The sequence below is a fragment of the Silene latifolia genome, chromosome X (genome assembly GCF_048544455.1).
Source record: "Silene latifolia isolate original U9 population chromosome X, ASM4854445v1, whole genome shotgun sequence".
Lineage (NCBI taxonomy): Eukaryota > Viridiplantae > Streptophyta > Magnoliopsida > Caryophyllales > Caryophyllaceae > Silene > Silene latifolia.
Genome location: NC_133537.1, coordinates 57167992 through 57186144, shown reverse-complemented (window position 1 = coordinate 57186144; position 18153 = coordinate 57167992).

Genomic DNA, 18153 nt, shown 5'->3' with positions numbered 1-18153 from the left:
TCGGGTCGGTTCCTAGTCCATTCACACGATTAGTGAAAGCTCTTGATACGAACATGAGTAAGCATCTTTGTATGATTGACTCCAATCGCTATCCATCTTTAGATGCAAGTAGGAATTTGCACCGTCCAGACGGGACGATTGATCGAATAGGTTGGGTTAAGCCTAGGAAGGCTGGCTAAAACGACCTAAGAAGGTCGAGTAATGAAAACTGAGAACTGTCTCATATAAATTATTCCCTAACCTTGTTCAAGTTTCACCCTAGGTAACACTAGACTTAGTCTAAGTGTATCATCCCCAGCGGAGTCGCCAAAATGTGGAAACAGCCACCCGCGCCACGTGCACCCGCGCATTGGTTTAGATGCGGCAGCACTTCTCCCACGGAACTCCGGCGCGAGAGCCGAGGCACGTCATGGGCCGTTAACGATTTGAAAGGCAATGAAACCGGTGAAAGGTTTGACAAATCTGTTTTTGTGGAGTAGCCACCAATTTTTATGGAAAAATGGAACCGTTCGAGTATTTCGTGTCATGTCAAGACACAAAGTAGTGATATGAACCATAAGAAATTCGTTACCCTTAGCATTCTATTTCTAGAATGACTCTCGTGATGCAAATGAACACGGATGTTCACAGAGATCTTAAGTAAGGGGTGAGGGTACGTATTAGGAAGCTTGTTTATTTGAACACCTAGTCCCGCCCGCCTCGATAGCGGCCTCTACTAATGATCATGGAAGTTATTTATACTTGATATATTGTCAATTGTATGTATGCAATGCAACATCCATAAATTAATCTTAGCATGTGAAATTAGACTAAGTCGGTTGACAAGCAATTTAGCATCCAATTAAAGGCCGACGTTGGAATATTTAGATTAATTACATGTGAACTGCCAAGTAAGTAAACCATACAAGAATGATATTAAATAAACACACTAAAATAAATAAATTACAATGGAATTACAATGAACAATTGAATTTACGTCACAAGTATGCTTGAAAAGGATTAAAAAGAATAAAAAAATCAGATGGTTGTAAAATACGTCGAATTAACGGTGATAATAAGGATAATAACCGATTAAAACCTAATTAGAAGGCCTACGTCAAAATAAGACGAGTTCAGAGGCAGAAGCCACCTCAGAACAGCCGCAGCATCTACCGCATCTCTTAGAAGAGGCGCATCAGTTCATGCGACTGTTCTTGAGTTGGGTTCTGACTGTGAAAGTCAGACTCGTTAATTGTTATAGTTCGTGTTAGTTGATTAAGGTTGATTAGTATGGATTATTGATATACAACTCGAGTGAAGGTTATTTAATCAGATTATATGTATCGGGAACCGTCCAAAAATGAATTAAAACGAGTTATTACAAGTTAGGGTTATTAGGCGATCTCGGAAAACGGTTTATATACAAATTTCAAATTAGAAACAAGATTCAAAAGATAAAAACAGAAAACAACAGAATTAAAACATGTATCAAAGACAAATTCGAGAGACTTGATATGAACAAGTCGAGCCTTTTGAATCCGGGTTCGAATTTAATGACGAAAACCCGCCAATATCGAATTTTAAGGGATTTAAGCCGGAATTATCGAAAGGCATCTTATAAAACAAATTTGTGAATAAAAGAATGAAAACCTGAAAGGAATAAGGGAGAAAACGTAAGAAAACCTTCGAACAAAACAATGAAATAACACGAGGAAGAAGAAGAAGAGAAACAGCTGCTAAGCAGCCTCTAGAAGAGGCGCAGCAAGGGCTGCGACTTTTCCAGAAGGCGCAACAGCTATTGCGTTCCTTCTCGACAGTATCTCTCTGCTGTTCCGTCAAAAGGGTTTTAAAACGTAATTTTTGAAAACGGTTTTAAGCATACTCGTAATATAAACTCGTACATTAATTGATACAAAATAAAATAAAATAAAATAAATAAATTAGGTTTTACACCCTCAGACTTACATGTTTGACGAATCGAGATTAAGTAAGTTGCCGTTTTAGAGATTGCTCGACTCGATGTACAATGAAAGTGCCCTCTAAAGAGGAATTAGAAAAAGTTGATTAAGTTGATTAAAGTGTAGTGGTCAAATTGGTCGGTCATGTAAGCGTGACTGGTACTCAGAAGAATCTAAGCTTACGTGGTCGATTGAACAATCACGTAGGCGTCGAAAAGAAAGAGAGCGGTCTTAGAATGCAAAGGGAGAGGAGAAGGGCGGACACTCGCGTGAGAAATATGTGAGGCGGAGGCCTCTATTTATACCAATCGCATGGGGGAATTATGGAAAGGGTAAAATTAGGAAAGGATTCCGGAGGAAATATGGAAACTGGAAAAAAAGCAGCCCAGGAAGAGGCGCAACAGGAACTGCGACCTTTTCAAGAGGCGCAGTACCAGCTGCATTTTCTCTTAGGTGGTTTCCTTCTCAGTAAGAAAGATTTCCGCGGTTGATTTTAGGAAGTAAGAAAGATATAAGCTTTCTTATTCTGCAAGGTAGATATTTCCATGATAAAAGATAAAATTTAGGAACATTACTCCGGAAAATTCCAAAACATTCCGACTCGGGTTTTTTAACGGTTTAGAAAATGGAAGCGGTTTTTTGCCCGAATTCCAAATAAACTCTAAGTACTGTCAAAACGACCGTATCGGTGCGTAGATGATGACCATAAGGTTGACTCGATTGTTTGAACTTACAAAATGTCATAAATTGCTCCGCACAATCAATTATACGGCCCAATCATCACTGGGTAGTTGGCGGGAGGTGCAGAAACGAGGTGTCTACATTGGTATATATCGTTCATCATGGACAAACAATCCCCCTCGACAACCACATTCTTCTCCCTTGCGTGTATCGACTTTTTACACCATGTAGGATTTACATTGCTTCCGCGGATTATGGGTTCATCTGCTCTACTCCTTGTATTGTCACCACCACTCCATTTTTCCTTCACTATTTCGACTCACCATCCCCTACCCCACCCCCAAGCTAGTCACCAACCCCGCCCACATCCACATTTTTTTCCCTCCCACTACTACAAATACAGGCAACTACAACGGCCCTTTAACAACGCTTATTCACGAAAATCATCAAAGGACGTTGTAAAATGGATGGCGTGAATTTTACCAAACTTAATTACAGCGGTTCTGTGTTGTTAACCGTTGTTATTGGTTTTAACAACGGGTCATACTTTCAAAACCGTTGTTAATATAAAAACTAATAACAAGGGTTGAATCTGTAATACATTTTAACCGTTGTTAATAATTTGGCGAAAAAATTAGTGAAAAGTAATTACAACAGTTTGTTTAGAACCCGTTGTTATTAGGTTGTAACAACGGTTTTATACTGAGTAACCGTTGTTATTAATGTAATGCAAATCTTAAGAACAACAGATTGCTTTATTCTGCTATACGCTATAAAACACAAACCCAAGCTAATACTGCTACTATATCATCCTCCATTCCTCCCTGACCGTCTCTCTGTCTTCATCTCCGTCACTGTTGTCACCGTCTTCTCTCCCTCATCGTGTTTATCAATCAGGTATATATGTTTCTTAGCAACGCTTATAGATATAGGATTTTTTGGGTTATTATCTTATTTGTTGATAATTTACCTTAATTGCTTTCCTGAATTTCGTTTATTTATTTGCCTATTATTACGAATGTAGAAAAATGACTCGAACTTGGATGATTGATGCAAATATGAGTGCCCGCAACTATAAGGATGGTTTAGCTGAATTTTATGAAGTCGTTTCGAACAATTTGAAAGTTTCTTCTAGTATTGCATGTCCTTGTGAAAGATGTGGTAATATTAGCTATATGGCTTTTCCGGACGTTAAAATACACTTAGAAAAGTGGAGATTTAGTCGATCCTATACACGTTGGATTTTTCATGGGGAACCATTAGAGGAAGAGAATAGCTCTGAAGAAGATGATGTTGAGGTACACGAAAGACTAACTGATGATCCTGAGTTTGCCGAGTTTTTTGAGTTGGAAGAGTTGGAAGTAGAGAAGTTGAATGTTGGGTCTATAGATAATGAAGAGAATGATGATGAGTCGAATGCTTTTGAAGTTGTAGGTGATGACACTAGTAATTGGGATGACCTTAACAACATGTATGAGAAGTTGTGTGAGTCTGAAGCACCTTTGTATCCTGGTTGTAAGTTCACAAAAATGTCGGCTGTGGTTAAGTTGTATAATATCAAGGGGGCAAATGGGGTGAGTGACACGTGTTTCACTAGTTTTTTAGCCTTTATAAAGGAGTTGCTTCCTGATGGTAATGTTCTACCTATTAAGACATATGAGGCAAAAAAACTAATAAGAGGAGTGGGTATGAAATATGAGAAAATACATGCATGTCCAAATGATTGCATATTGTATCGGAAATTATATCAAAACTTAACCAATTGCCCTAAATGTTTGGAGTGGCGTTATAAGGATAAGGAAGGGATCCCGGCTAAGGTGTTGTGGTATTTTTCGTTGATACCAAGAGTCATAAGGATTTATGCAAATCCCGATGATTCAAAAATGTTAACTTGGCATGAAACAGGAAGAATAAATGATGGAAAGCTAAGACACCCGGCAGATGGTATGCAATGGAAATCGTTCGACGCTAAGTATCCCGAGTTCGGCAATGAACCTAGAAACTTACGTCTAGCGCTGTCCACTGAGGGAATGAACCCACACGGAAACATGAGTAGCCAACATAGTACTTGGCCAGTAGTGTTGGCTATTTATAACTTACCTCCATATGTGTCCATGAAAAGAAAGTATTTGATGTTGTCGTTGTTAATTTCCGGCCCTAAACAACCTGGAAATGATATAGATGTCTATTTGGAACCTCTTCTAGATGATTTGCGAATGTTGTGGGATAGTGGGATAGAAGTATTTGATGCATATAAGAACCAAACTTTCAATTTGAGAGCGATGTTATTGCGTACAATGTCTGACTATCCGGCTTATGGCGACCTTTCTGGGCTCACAGTTCATGGGAAAGAGGCTTTTCCATTGTGTGGGGAGGATATCGAGTCTGAATACTTGAAGTCTTCTCGTAAGTATGTGTATATGGGAAATAGGAGGTTCTTGTATAATGACCATTGTTATCGCAAGATGCAGAAAGCATTCAATGGAAGACAAGAACTTCGTCAACCTCCTAGAATTTTGAGTAGGCATGAAGTTTATCAAAAAGTAAAGCATATTGAGATAGATTGTGGGAAGAAGAGCGGCTCTAAATTGTCTACTCGTGGGTGTAAGAAAAGATCTATATTTTTTGATAAACTTCCATATTGGCCTGACCTGGAGGTCAGGCATTGCCTCGATTTCATGCACATTGAGAAAAATGTCTGTGATAATATTATCAATACCCTTCTGAATGTTCCTGGTAAAACAAAGGATAACGCCGCAGCTAGGGAAGATATGAAAATGATGGGTATTAGGCTAGAGTTGGCACCACAGAAGAGAGGTAATCATACATTTTTACCGCCAGCAGCTTATACCCTTTCACGGAATGAGAAAAAAGAGTTATGTGCATGCTTGAATGGAATTAAAGTGCCACATGGTTATTCGTCGAACATCAAAAGTCTAGTTTCAATGCAAGACCTAAAACTCACCGGATTAAAGTCACATGATTGTCACACTTTGATGCACCAATTACTACCTGTGGCTATTCGTTCCATTTTACCTGAAAAGGTAAGATATGCTATAACTAGATTCTGTCTCTTCTTCCAGTCCATATGCGAGAACGTTGATACGTGCATTTTATATAGTCTTTTTTGTAATACTCCGTATTTATAAGTCTTGGGGTACTCTATCGAGTAGGCCTTACTCTGTCGAGTAAGGGTAAGTTGCGTTTTAGAAAAGTTTCTGACCTGTTGGGTACTCGATCGAGTAACTAGGAAACTCGATCGAGTAAGGGGGTACTCGATCGAGTACCTTGGGTACTCGATTGAGTGTCCGGTTTTACGGGGAGTTTTCTCGGGTTTTGTTAATTATGCGATTAAGGTATATAAGCTTTGTCGTCATTATTCTAAACCACTTTTGCAAAACCTAAATTACTGATTAAGAGAGAAAGCAAGCAAGTCTTCATCCTAATCGCATTATTAGCAATCCCCGGAGTTTGGAAGGTCAGTTCTTAGCGTTGGTTATACCGTTGAGTTCCTTGCGTCAAGGGTAAGATCCGTGTACCCTTTTTGTTGTATTTCCTTTATTTTGGTTAAACCCTAGTTAAGGGATTTGGGGATTTTTGTATAGTATATGATTCGGTAGCATTTATATGTCGTATGATAGGAGGAGGTTTCATAGAGGAAGCTTTTTGACTCAGCAATAGAGACCGTCTGATTGTGTGCTTACCAGGTAGGATTTCCTACTCAGTATTAGTCCCATAATGGGATATTTGTTGATGTGTTGTGTTTGGTTGTTTGATATAGTAATTGTATTGTGATTGTGGTTGTGATCTTTGTCTATGGTTCGCGAGGCGTGGCCTCGGCTGAGTGGGGTCACTTGCGGGAGTGGCTTCACGCCCTAGTTTCGCCTTATGTGGAACCCGCCACAGAAGGGATGTGCACATTAATGGACAGGGTTATCGCTCACTATGTGGAGCGGGGATTTGGTGGGTGCAGGCTGCGGTCCCCCACGGGGCGGTAGTCCAAAGTGGACGATCGATGATTGAGATGATTGGATTTGGCGTGATTGTGTGTGTGTGATAGTTAAGCTGTCTGTTTATCTTATTGTTAATACATATTGATTGTGTGATTAGTTCTGACTCCGGTGTTGTTTTGTAAACCTGCGGTGATCCATTCGGGGATGGGGAGCAGATATTGAGCAATTATTGAGATGAGTACTGGGATAGCTGGGATCGCCACGACATGATGATAGGAGTCTTCCGCTGTAGCTTATTAGTTATTTACATTTCAGTTAGAACAGTCAGTTTGAAGACATGTATTACACATTTGGTTTGGTTTGAGAATTGTAACTCTTCGCTAAGTATTTATATTTAAACGTTGTTTCTTCATTGTTTATTTGATTATCATTGCCTCGGGTAACCGAGATGGTAATGTCTTCATACCTGAGTGGTCCTGGTAAGGCACTTGGAGTATGGGGGTGTTACAAATGGTATCAGAGCGACGATCCTGAAACCTGTAACCAATGAACCTAATGAACATAGGGAGTCAATTAAAATGAACCCGGGGTAAAAGTTGTAGGAGCTAATGCAAAGGCTAGGGAGACGTCCTAAAGTCCCGAACTTGCCCTACAATTTTGAACCGGTCACATGGGGGGTGTATGTCAAAGTCGTATGTGTTGTTTGGTTAGCTTGTGTAAGAATGTGATGAAGTGTGTGTAATTGTTGGATGTTTGAATAGAAAGTTGAGAATGTGAAAGAAAGGTTAATGATATATGTAGATTTGTTGTTGGAGTGATAACATGTTGGATGTTTATAAGGTGGCATTTAATCACATGATATAATGATCTCGTAGATCGTACGAAAGGATGCGTAGCGTTATATGCTTAGTTATGATATAAAGATGTGGTTTTATAAAGTTTTTAGCATGTTAGCATATGATATAGCATGCGGGTAGCGTTTCTGAGTTAGCATGACTCGATCGAGTGAGACTGACTTGATCAGGTGGGTTTTTGACGATTTTGAGTCCAGAATCGTGTTTTTGGGTACTCGATCGAGTAACTAGGGGTACTCGATCGAGTAGGGGGTCACTCGACCGAGTAGTCTAGCTACTCGGTCGAGTATGTTAGAGATCAGAAGGTCTGTTTGGGGTCTGATGTTTGGGTACTCGATCGAGTATGTTGGGCACTCGATCGAGTAGCCCGTTACTCGATCGAGTGTGTTTGGGAACTCGATCGAGTAGGTTCTGGGCAGCGTGTTTTCGTGTTTTGAGGTTTAGTACGTGTGTTTATGTCTACCCTTTTTTATATATAGTTTCAAGATGCCGCCCAAGAAGACCGCTTCGTATGCGAGAGCTGAGCTTATGAACATAGATGACATCGTTAAGATGTTGGAGCATTAGGATGCTCTCACTGAGGCTTTAAAGACTGTGGGGAAAGATAAGGATAAGGATAAGGAGAAGGAGGTTGATCATTCTAAAATCAGCCTCTATATAGCGAGGTTAACCCGAAAGAGTATAAGGGAGTTAGGGAGCCTAACCTTCTCGATAGTTGGCTTAGAGAGATGGAGAACATACTAGATTTGGTTCACCGTCCCGATGAGATGAGAGTGGAACAGTGCGTTCTATCGAGGGAGGCGGTGGCAAGTGGTGGGATACGGTGAAAGTGAGTGCTAAGGAGATATATACAAACCAAGGTTTACCCGCTATACCATGGGAGGAGTTTCGTAGGTTTGTGAGAAAGGAGTTTGTCTGGAGCATGTGAGGAGTAAGTTGAGAGAAGAGTTTGTGATTTTAAGATGACCGAGATGTACGTGGCCGAGTACTACGGCGGTTCAATGACAAGTCTAGGTATCTTTGAGGATATGGGTTTGAGTGAAGAGAATTTGGCACTGAGGTTTGAGAGAGGGTTGACCCCTATGATTATGGATAAGTTACCCGTGGGAGTCCTTACGATGTTAAGGAAGCCTATGAGAGGGTGGAGAGAGCCGAGAGGTTGGTGGAGATGGCTCAGGAGAGGTCTGGTGGTGAGAAGAGGAAGTATGAGAGCGAGGGTGGTGGCCAATCTAATCACAAGAAAGGCAACCACAATCGATCTAAGGGGTTTTCTTACGGTCGGGGTTTAGTCTTTGGGGCTTCCTTTGGGCATGGCCGTGGAAGTGTTGGTGGTAGTTGGGGAGTGACTGCTATAGGCCAGTGGTGGTGTAGGCCACAAGAGACATGAGTGCACAAGTGCACCGGATCTTTCCGAGAGACTGCGCGAGCTACGCGAGCAACGGACCCGGTGGGTCATGGCCAAATCGGGGAAGTCGAGTTACAGTGGAGGCAACCGCAACGGCGGTAATTCTTATCGAAACCACCGACGAACAACAACAACAATCAAGGGTCGGTGCTAAGCCGACCACCTCGGCCCGATCTTGTCTAGGGAGGTGGACGAAGACCGGTGGAAAATTATTCATGATGGAGAAGAAAGCGGTGAGGAGGAAGCTCACGTTATCACCGGTACTTTTCTTGTTAATGGTATTCATACCTTTGTTTTGTTTGATTCGGGGCTTCTCGGTCATTTGTATCTTGAGTCATGTTAAGCGGTTGGGTTTGAGGGTATATGAGTCTGTTAGTGAGCAAGTTTTTATACCTTCGGGTGAGTCTGTATCATGTGGGAGGTTGTTTAGAGATGTATCTATGATAGTTGGGCAAGTTGATCTACCTTTAGACTTGCTAGAGTTTCCTTTTGACGGGTTTGAGATGATAGTCGGGATGGATTGGTTAGGAAAGTATAAAGCTAAGATAGACTGTCATCAAAAGAAAGTGTCTTTAAGAGGTCGTAAGGGCGTTAGTGTGTCTTACCGTGGGTTTCTAGTCAAACCCAAAGTTAAGTTGATTGCAGCTGTTACTTTGAAGTCATATCTGAGGAAGGGATGTCCTTTGATATTGTGCCATGTGAGAGATGACCGAATAGAGGGTCCGACAGTTGATCAGATACCAGTGGTGGGAGAGTTCGAGGATGTGTTTCCAGAGGAGATTCCGGGGTTGCCGCCGGGAAGAGAGATAGATTTCACAGTAGAGTTGAAACCAGGGACGGGGCCAATCTCTAAGGCACCGTACCGCATGGGTCCTAAGGAGATGGAGGAGCTTAGAAAGCAGTTGGATGATCTGATAGAGAAGGGATACATTAGACCTAGTGTATCGCCGTGGGGAGCACCAGTTCTTTTTGTAAAGAAGAAAGATGGGAGTCTGAGGTTGTGCATAGACTACAGAGAGCTAAACCGAGTGACCGTGAAGAACAAGTATCCTTTGCCAAGGATAGATGACCTGTTTGACCAGTTGAGTGGCGCATCAGTCTTTTCTAAGATTGATTTGAGGTCGGGGTACCATCAGGTGAAGATTAGAGAGGTGGACATACCAAAGACGGCTTTCACGTCAAGGTATGGTCATTATGTGTATGTGGTGATGCCGTTTGGGTTGTCTAATGCACCGGCAGTATTTATGGATTTGATGAATAGGATCTTTAGACAGTTTTTGGATAAGTTCGTAGTGGTGTTTATCGACGATATCTTAATCTACTCCAAGACTAGGGAGGAGCATGAGGAGCATCTAAGGATCGTGTTGCAAACTTTGAGGGACCATGAGTTGTATGCTAAGCTATCTAAGTGTGAGTTCTGGTTAGAGAAAGTTGCTTTTCTGGGGCATGTGATCTCTAAAGATGGGGTAGCTGTGGATCCGGCGAAGATAGAAGCAGTGACAAAGTGGGAAGCACCAAAGAATGTTGCTAAGGTTAGGAGTTTCTTGGGTTTAGCTGGATACTACAGACGGTTCGTGAAAGATTTTTCCAAGATAGCTAGACCTATGACAGCGTTGATGAGGAAAGAGAACAGGTTCCGTTGGGATGAGAGTTGTGAGACGGCGTTCCAAACATTAAAGGAGCGTTTGACCACAGCTCCTGTCTTAGCATTGCCTGAAGGGACCGAGAATTTTGAGGTTTATACAGATGCCTCAAAGAATGGGTTGGGATGTGTGTTGTTGCAGAACGGTAAAGTGATTGCCTATGCTTCTAGGCAATTGAAGCCTTATGAGGAGAACTACCCTACTCATGATCTGGAGTTGGGTGCGGTAGTGTTTGCTCTCAAGATTTGAGACATTACCTTTAAGGTATTTTCTGATCACAAGAGTCTCAAGTACATTTTCACTCAAAAGGAGTTGAACATGAGACAGAGGAGGTGGATGGAGTTGATTGGCGATTATGACATGGAAATCATCTACCATGAAGGGAAAGCTAATGTTGTTGCTGATGCTTTGAGTAGGAAGAGTGTACATTCTCTGTGTACAGCTCTATCATTGATGAGGCTGAGAGATGAGGTAGCAAGGTTTGGGATACATATGATGCAGAAAGGAGACGCCATGGGTGATATGACAGTACATCTTGAGTTTTATGATGACATTCGAGATAAACATGCGTTGGATCCCAAGATGGTGGAGTGGAGAGCTGGGGTAGAAAAAGGGACAGTGTCCCGATTTTATATTCATACAGATGGTAGTTTGAGGTTCGATGGTAGGTGGTGTGTTCCTAATGATGAGGAGTTGAAAAAGACAATCATGACAGAGGCGCATTGTACACCATATTCAGTACATCCGGGTGGTGACAATCTATACAAGGATTTGAAGAAAACGTTTTGGTGGCCTGGGATGAAGAAAGAGACAGCTGAGTTTGTGTCCCGTTGTTTGACATGCCAGCGAGTTAAAGGGGAGCAACGACGACCACAAGGGAAGATTCAGTCTTTAGAGGTACCTGAGTGGAAGTGGGAATCCATTTCTATGGATTTCATTGTGGGTTTACCAAAGAGTCAACAAGGTAACAACATGATTTGGGTAATAGTGGATCGACTGACCAAGTCAGCTCACTTTGTTCCAATGAAAGATACATGGACTAAGCCACAATTGGCTATGGCCTATCGAAAGAACGTGCTTAAGTTACATGGAGTCCCTAAGGACATAGTGTCTGACAGAGATGCGAGGTTTAAATCGAGGTTTTGGAAGGAGTTGCAGGAATCGTTGGGAACAACTTTGAAGATGAGTCAAAGATTTCATCCTGCGACAGACTGACAGACGAGAGAACAATCAAGACTCTTGAGGATATGTTGCGAGCTTGTGTGATGGACTTTGGTGGTAGGCCGGGAACAGAGGTTGGACTTGATAGAATTCTCTTACAATAACATGCTATCACACTAGTATTGGTATGGCACCGTTTGAGGCTTTGTATGGGAGGAGATGTAGGAGTCCAATCTGTTGGGACGATAGTCTTTGAGGCGGTGGTTTTAGGACCGAGAGATGGTGCATGAGATGGTGGAGCAGTTAAGATGATCAGGGAACGGATGAGAGCAGCTCAAGATAGGCAAAAGAGTTATGCAGATCTACATCGCAGGGACATAGTGTTTCAAGTTGGGGACAAGGTTCTTTTGAAAGTGTCTCCTATGCGTGGGGTTATGAGATTTGGGAAGAAAGGCAAGTTAAGTCAGAAGTTTATCGGGCCTTATGAGATCTTAGAGCGAGTTGGGGAAGTTGCATATCGTCTGGCCTTACTGATACTGTCGTTTCGTACCAAAAATAAAATACCTAAGTACAACTAACAGAAGTTAGCGGTAAGTAGGGTCGATCTTCACAGGGAGGCGGTGTACTATCTACTTGTCTATTCTATCCGTCTAATGTCACAATGCTGGGGTTTGATTGATTTAACTAAACTAGAGATTAAGGCGAGGGAAATGAATAAGAGAATTAACAGTAAGAGAAGGGAGTATGCTAAGAGTCGGTCCACCGTGGTAGCTATACTATCGGGAATACTGAGGCGATTAGACTATTGACAAGAAGAGCTATGGTCGTCACCTTTCGGTCCTTAAACCGCCCTAGAGCGTAAACAGCTTAACTTTCGCCCTCACTGCAATACCCTATTGTAATTAAGCAAGCCTTCCCTTCCAATCTTTCGATCCAGGTCGGGGTTAACTAAATTTATGGTCTCCTGCATGCATTCATTCAACCGGATAACAATTATATTGCCTAATACAATTCTTATCGCAAGACTAATCTAATCAAGTCAATTAAAACATCGCTACCACGGCTTCCCTAATCCTAACATACTAAGGGGATTTAGCTAGACATGGAAATAAGGGAAACAAGCATAAAGTAAATAAGAATAATAAACATTAAGTTAAAAGGAGAGAAAGGAAGAAAGAATTACTGAATTTAAAAGATCCGGAAATGAAGAACCAAAGTAACAGTAGCAGTATATCCGAACCATAGAGAAAAGGAACAAAGTAAAGTGTGTGAGAGAGAGTTTACAATGACATACTGACTTCCTATTTATAAGAAAATAGGATTAGCTAAACCTAATTGACGGAAATTAACTAAAAAGTCCAAGCCCGTCAAAGATTGTTGCTCGATCGAGCACTTAAGGCTCTCGATCGAGTGATGTTCCTTAGCATTCCTCTCGATCGAAGACTTCTTTCCCTTTAATCTCTCGAATGAGAAGGAGTAGCTCTCGATCGAGCAAATGGGCTCTCGATCGAGCACTTCTCAGCGCGTAATTCCTGCTTCGCGCACTGAACTTCAAACGGCTGCCATTCCTTCGTTACTTGGACAAATAGGGCGTGGTTGGTGGCGTTGGAAAGCTAAGAGGATAATATTTCACCTCCAACTGGAATCACCTTAATAACTGTTGCATAACTCGATATATGGCTCTTACAAGCAGGAACTAGCAAATTGAAGCACTCTCTTGGCTCGCCTAACTTCCTTACTCCAATGCGCATCTCAAAATAGCTTCATTCCCGCTCCAAATTCACTCTTCCTCCAAATGCATGCTAAAAGGATGGTAAAAGGCTTGATTTCACTACTTTTGGGTTCATTCCTGCAAATAAGACAAAACAAACCAAAGTAGCATATTCGGGGCATTTCGTAGCATAAAACCACGATAAAAGCATAGAAATACGTGCATAAAATAGGCTAAAAAGACTATATAAAATGCACGTATCAAATCTCCCCAAACCAAACCTTTACTCGTCTTCGAGTAAACTAAAATGCAACTAATGGAACGGAAAAGATAACTCAGAGCTAGCTACAAATGCCCACTTAAGCCAATTTAATGCAAGCAAACTAACACTCATAGCTAACAGTCAAATGTAAACGAGTTATAGGATGTTTATAATAAAGCTGAATTGTCGACCTTGCAAGACCTTTAATAATGGACTCTCACGGGTCACTCTTCTCTCATGAAGCAAAGGGTGAACATATATATGTAAGAGAGAAAGAAAAATAGTCGCTCACCTAGACTACGACCCACATAAACATGCATGCAGCTAATATGATAAACAATTCTAACTACCGTACACACATTCCAACCAAACAAGGTCCTGTCACAGCAGAGGGCTTACAAAAATATGGTAAAGTGAGGCAATGGGTAAGAAAAGGCAAAACAATTGTGGGAATGTGGAGGTATAGGTGATCAAGCTAGTACCTAAACAAAACCATATGAGATATATCCATTTCCAACTCAATTATGAATAAATACATGCCCTTCATTTGGCACAAAACTCACCAAACCAAACTAGAAATACTCCTCAAATGATGTAAGATAGAACATAGGAGTCAAACCGTCTCAAACAAAATCTTTTTTTTTTCTTTTTCTTTCTATTTTTTTCGGTTTCTTCTTCTATTTTTTTTTCTTTTTTTTCATTTTGCATTTTCATTTTTTTCAATTTTTTTTTCTTTTTCACGTCTTTTTTTTCTCATCAACCTCCCTTTCCTTCATAAAATACCAACTCCGAATCAACAGAATATGCGCCAAACTTGGCACAATGAAATATATACCGCAAAACATACACTAAACTAGCTTGACAAGGCAGGCTAAATTTGGGATGTAGCTAAGGGTCAACAGGCAAATTTGGCTAATGTGGAGTTTATGGGTAAAAATGAAATAAAGGGGAAATTGTAAGCACCTCCCTGCATGTGACACCAACCACTAACCCGAATGTATGACGGCAAAAAGCAATTGAATTTCATATATGTGCAAATTGATGATACATGTTATGCAAGGAGTAACTACTCACATTCCTACATGAAACTGGTCATAAATGACACCAGTTTATAAGGCTCTAAATCTTAGAAATTATAAGTAGGTTGCCAAAATTTCAGGTCAAGTCTATATGTTCAGCTAAATTTAGCATTAACTCGTAGATTATGCAAAAGACAAAGCTAAAAGATAACAGTTTAATGCAAGGCTTAAGCAAAAAGACAGTTGCAGTGCAATTTCATCATTGAAATCTACCGTTCTAACTCAACCTATATGCTAAAATAAATGTGCAAATTTTTGAATTTTTAACAATTTTTCAATTTTTATGGAATTTTTGAATTTTTAACAAAAATAAACAACAATGCAAACATAAATTAAACATGATAACAGAAATGCAATGAAAACAAAATGCAGACACATATATGGATGCATAACCTCCCCAAACCAAACCGTACAATGCCCCCATTGTACCAAAACATGGAAAGGAAATGCAAACTGAAGGAGAAAGAGAGTAAATGCGGAAAAACTCACAAGATGCGCAAATAAAGGACCTCCCCAAACCGACCATGAAATGGGAGGTTGCTAAGGGCCCGGAAACCGTCTCAGGAAGCTAATCCAAGTCAAAAGCGTGAAAGGCATCCAAAATCAGCTCGATCGAAGAGAATTGTGGTCGATCGAGCTGATTTCTCATCTTGCAGGTGGTCGATCGAGTAGATGAAATGCTCGATCGAATGGATTTGGCAGCACATGTGCTCGATCGAGTACAAAAAGTACTCGATCGAGTGATCCGCAGCGTATTCCTGCATAATGCAATGAAAAACAGCCCGCAACTGACAAAAACAAGCATACTGAGATAGTCTATGGTATAAAACCATTTATTACAACTGAAAGTAAATAAAAATGCAAAATAAAATCGCCGGGTTGCCTCCCGGTAGCGCTAGCTTCATCGAGTCCCTCGACCTTCTTTTTCTTCGAGCTCTCTAGTTAATCATAATCAAAACAGCTCAAAGCGCGCAGCAACCTGTCAAATAGCTGCGCATGTGCTACACAGAAAGGTAAGTAGCACCACTGTGGAATCAAGAAATAGGAAATAAAACTGTAAAACCGTTTAAGTCTAACAAATTTCCAATGGGCGCTCCTAAATTTATCCACAAAATAAAGGAGCGCGGGAGCGATTGTCAATAAAGTAGGGCTCCATTTCAGATTGACAAAATTGAGACGACAAGGATGGTGAATAATTGCTAATTTATTCGTCCACATGGGAGGGGGTAAAACATTAAAAGGAAAAGCATGAATCAGACGAGGCAGTATACAAACAATAATAAAATTACCATTTACTACCTCAGGTTGGTTGCTCTCAACGACGGAATCACTGACAAAGGAATGTAATACCTCATCCGTGCTAGGAGCAAATACCGACTCAGCTGTCCTTTCGTCGCCCTCAGTGGAATTCGTCCCGTAAATCTCAGCCTCAAGCGCATCCAGCTCGGCTTTGAATAAGGGGGACTCACCGTATCCGTTATTATCATCAAAATTATCGTCTAAAACGACCCCAAGTAACGCATCAATGCTCCCAATGGCCAAGTTGGTCGATCGAGTAGGATAGTCACTCGATCGACCAACTTCCTCCGAATTCCACTCGATCGAGCAGCAATTTCTCTCCATCGAAATTTGTTTCTCTGGAAAATCACTCGATGGACTAGTATTAGTCACTCGATCGAGTGATCCTCCTGTCTGGGGCTGAAATCTTCGCGTGGGACAGTGAAATATGATAGGAACTCGTCATCCGAGTCATAGAGGTCATCCTCAGCATTGGGCAACACGGTTTTCTCAGGGGAGAAACCGCTCTCAGCAAGGTATACCTCTTCTTCTTGCTTCTCAGCTGCTAACTGAGCAACTACAGACTCGAGCTCACGGAATCGAGCGTCCATATTTTTGCTTCTCTCTTGCATTTGTGATACAAGCGTCACCACTGAATATGTCCACTCCGCGATCTCTTCTAGCTCCATCTCAGCTGCTATCTGAGCAACTACAGACTCGAGCTCAAGGAATTGAGCGTGGAATTGTCTATTAAAATCTTGCTGAGCTTGCACTTGAGATGCAAGTGTCTCCAAATAAGATTTCAGCTCCGCAATTTCTTCTTCTTGTATATCTGGAGGGTCTTGTTGCGGTGGCCATTGATAGGGTGGATGTGGCGGCACAACTACAAATGCATTGTGCTCGGCGGACCACATCTCCGCAGCGGATCACCTACTGCTCCATATAATGGGACATCGGTGATGGGTCAAAGGTACTCAAGCCTTCCCTTTGACTGTCTTTCACCTAGAACTGTCTAGGTAGTACCTGTAAGGCCTATCAAAACAACACTCAAGGAAAAAGATCAGAACGGCCTCAAGGGAAAAATCCCCTGAGGCTAAAAACAGATAAAATTTAAACAAATAAATAAATAGATTTCCTCCCCGGCAACGGCGCCAAAATTTGATACTGTCGTTTCGTACCAAAAATAAAATACCTAAGTACAACTAACAGAAGTTAGCGGTAAGTAGGGTCGATCTCCACAGGGAGGCGGTGTACTATCTACTTGTCTATTATATCCGTCTAATGTCACAATGCTGGGGTTTGATTGATTTAACTAAACTAGAGATTAAGGCGAGGGAAATGAATAAGAGAATTAACAGTAAGAGAAGGGAGTATGCTAAGAGTCGGTCCACCGTGGTAGCTATACTATCGGGAATATTGAGGCGATTAGACTATTGACAAGAAGAGCTATGGTCGTCACCTTTCGGTCCTTAAACCGCCCTAGAGCGTAAACAGCTTAACTTTCGCCCTCACTGCAATACCCTATTGTAATTAAGCAAGCCTTCCCTTCCAATCTTTCGATCCAGGTCGGGGTTAACTAAATTTATGGTCTCCTGCATGCATTCATTCAACCGGATAACAATTATATTGCCTAATACAATTCTTATCGCAAGACTAATCTAATCAAGTCAATTAAAACATCGCTACCACGGCTTCCCTAATCCTAACATACTAAGGGGATTTAGCTAGACATGGAAATAAGGGAAACAAGCATAAAGGAAATAAGAATAATTAACATTAAGTTAAAAGGAGAGAAAGGAAGAAAGAATTACTGAATTTAAAAGATCCGGAAATGAAGAATCAAAGTAACAGTAGCAGTATATCCGAACCAGAGAGAAAAGGAACGAAGTAAAGTGTGTGAGAGAGAGTTTACAATGACATACTGACTTCCTATTTATAAGAAAATAGGATTAGCTAAACCTAATTGACGGAAATTAACTAAAAAGTCCTAGCCCGTCAAAGATTGTTGCTCGATCGAGCACTTAAGGCTCTCGATCGAGTGATGTTCCTTAGCATTCCTCTCGATCGAAGACTTCTTTCCCTTTAATCTCTCGATCGAGAAGGAGTAGCTCTCGATCGAGCAAATGGGCTCTCGATCGAGCACTTCTCAGCGCGTAATTCCTGCTTCGCGCACTGAACTTCAAACGGCT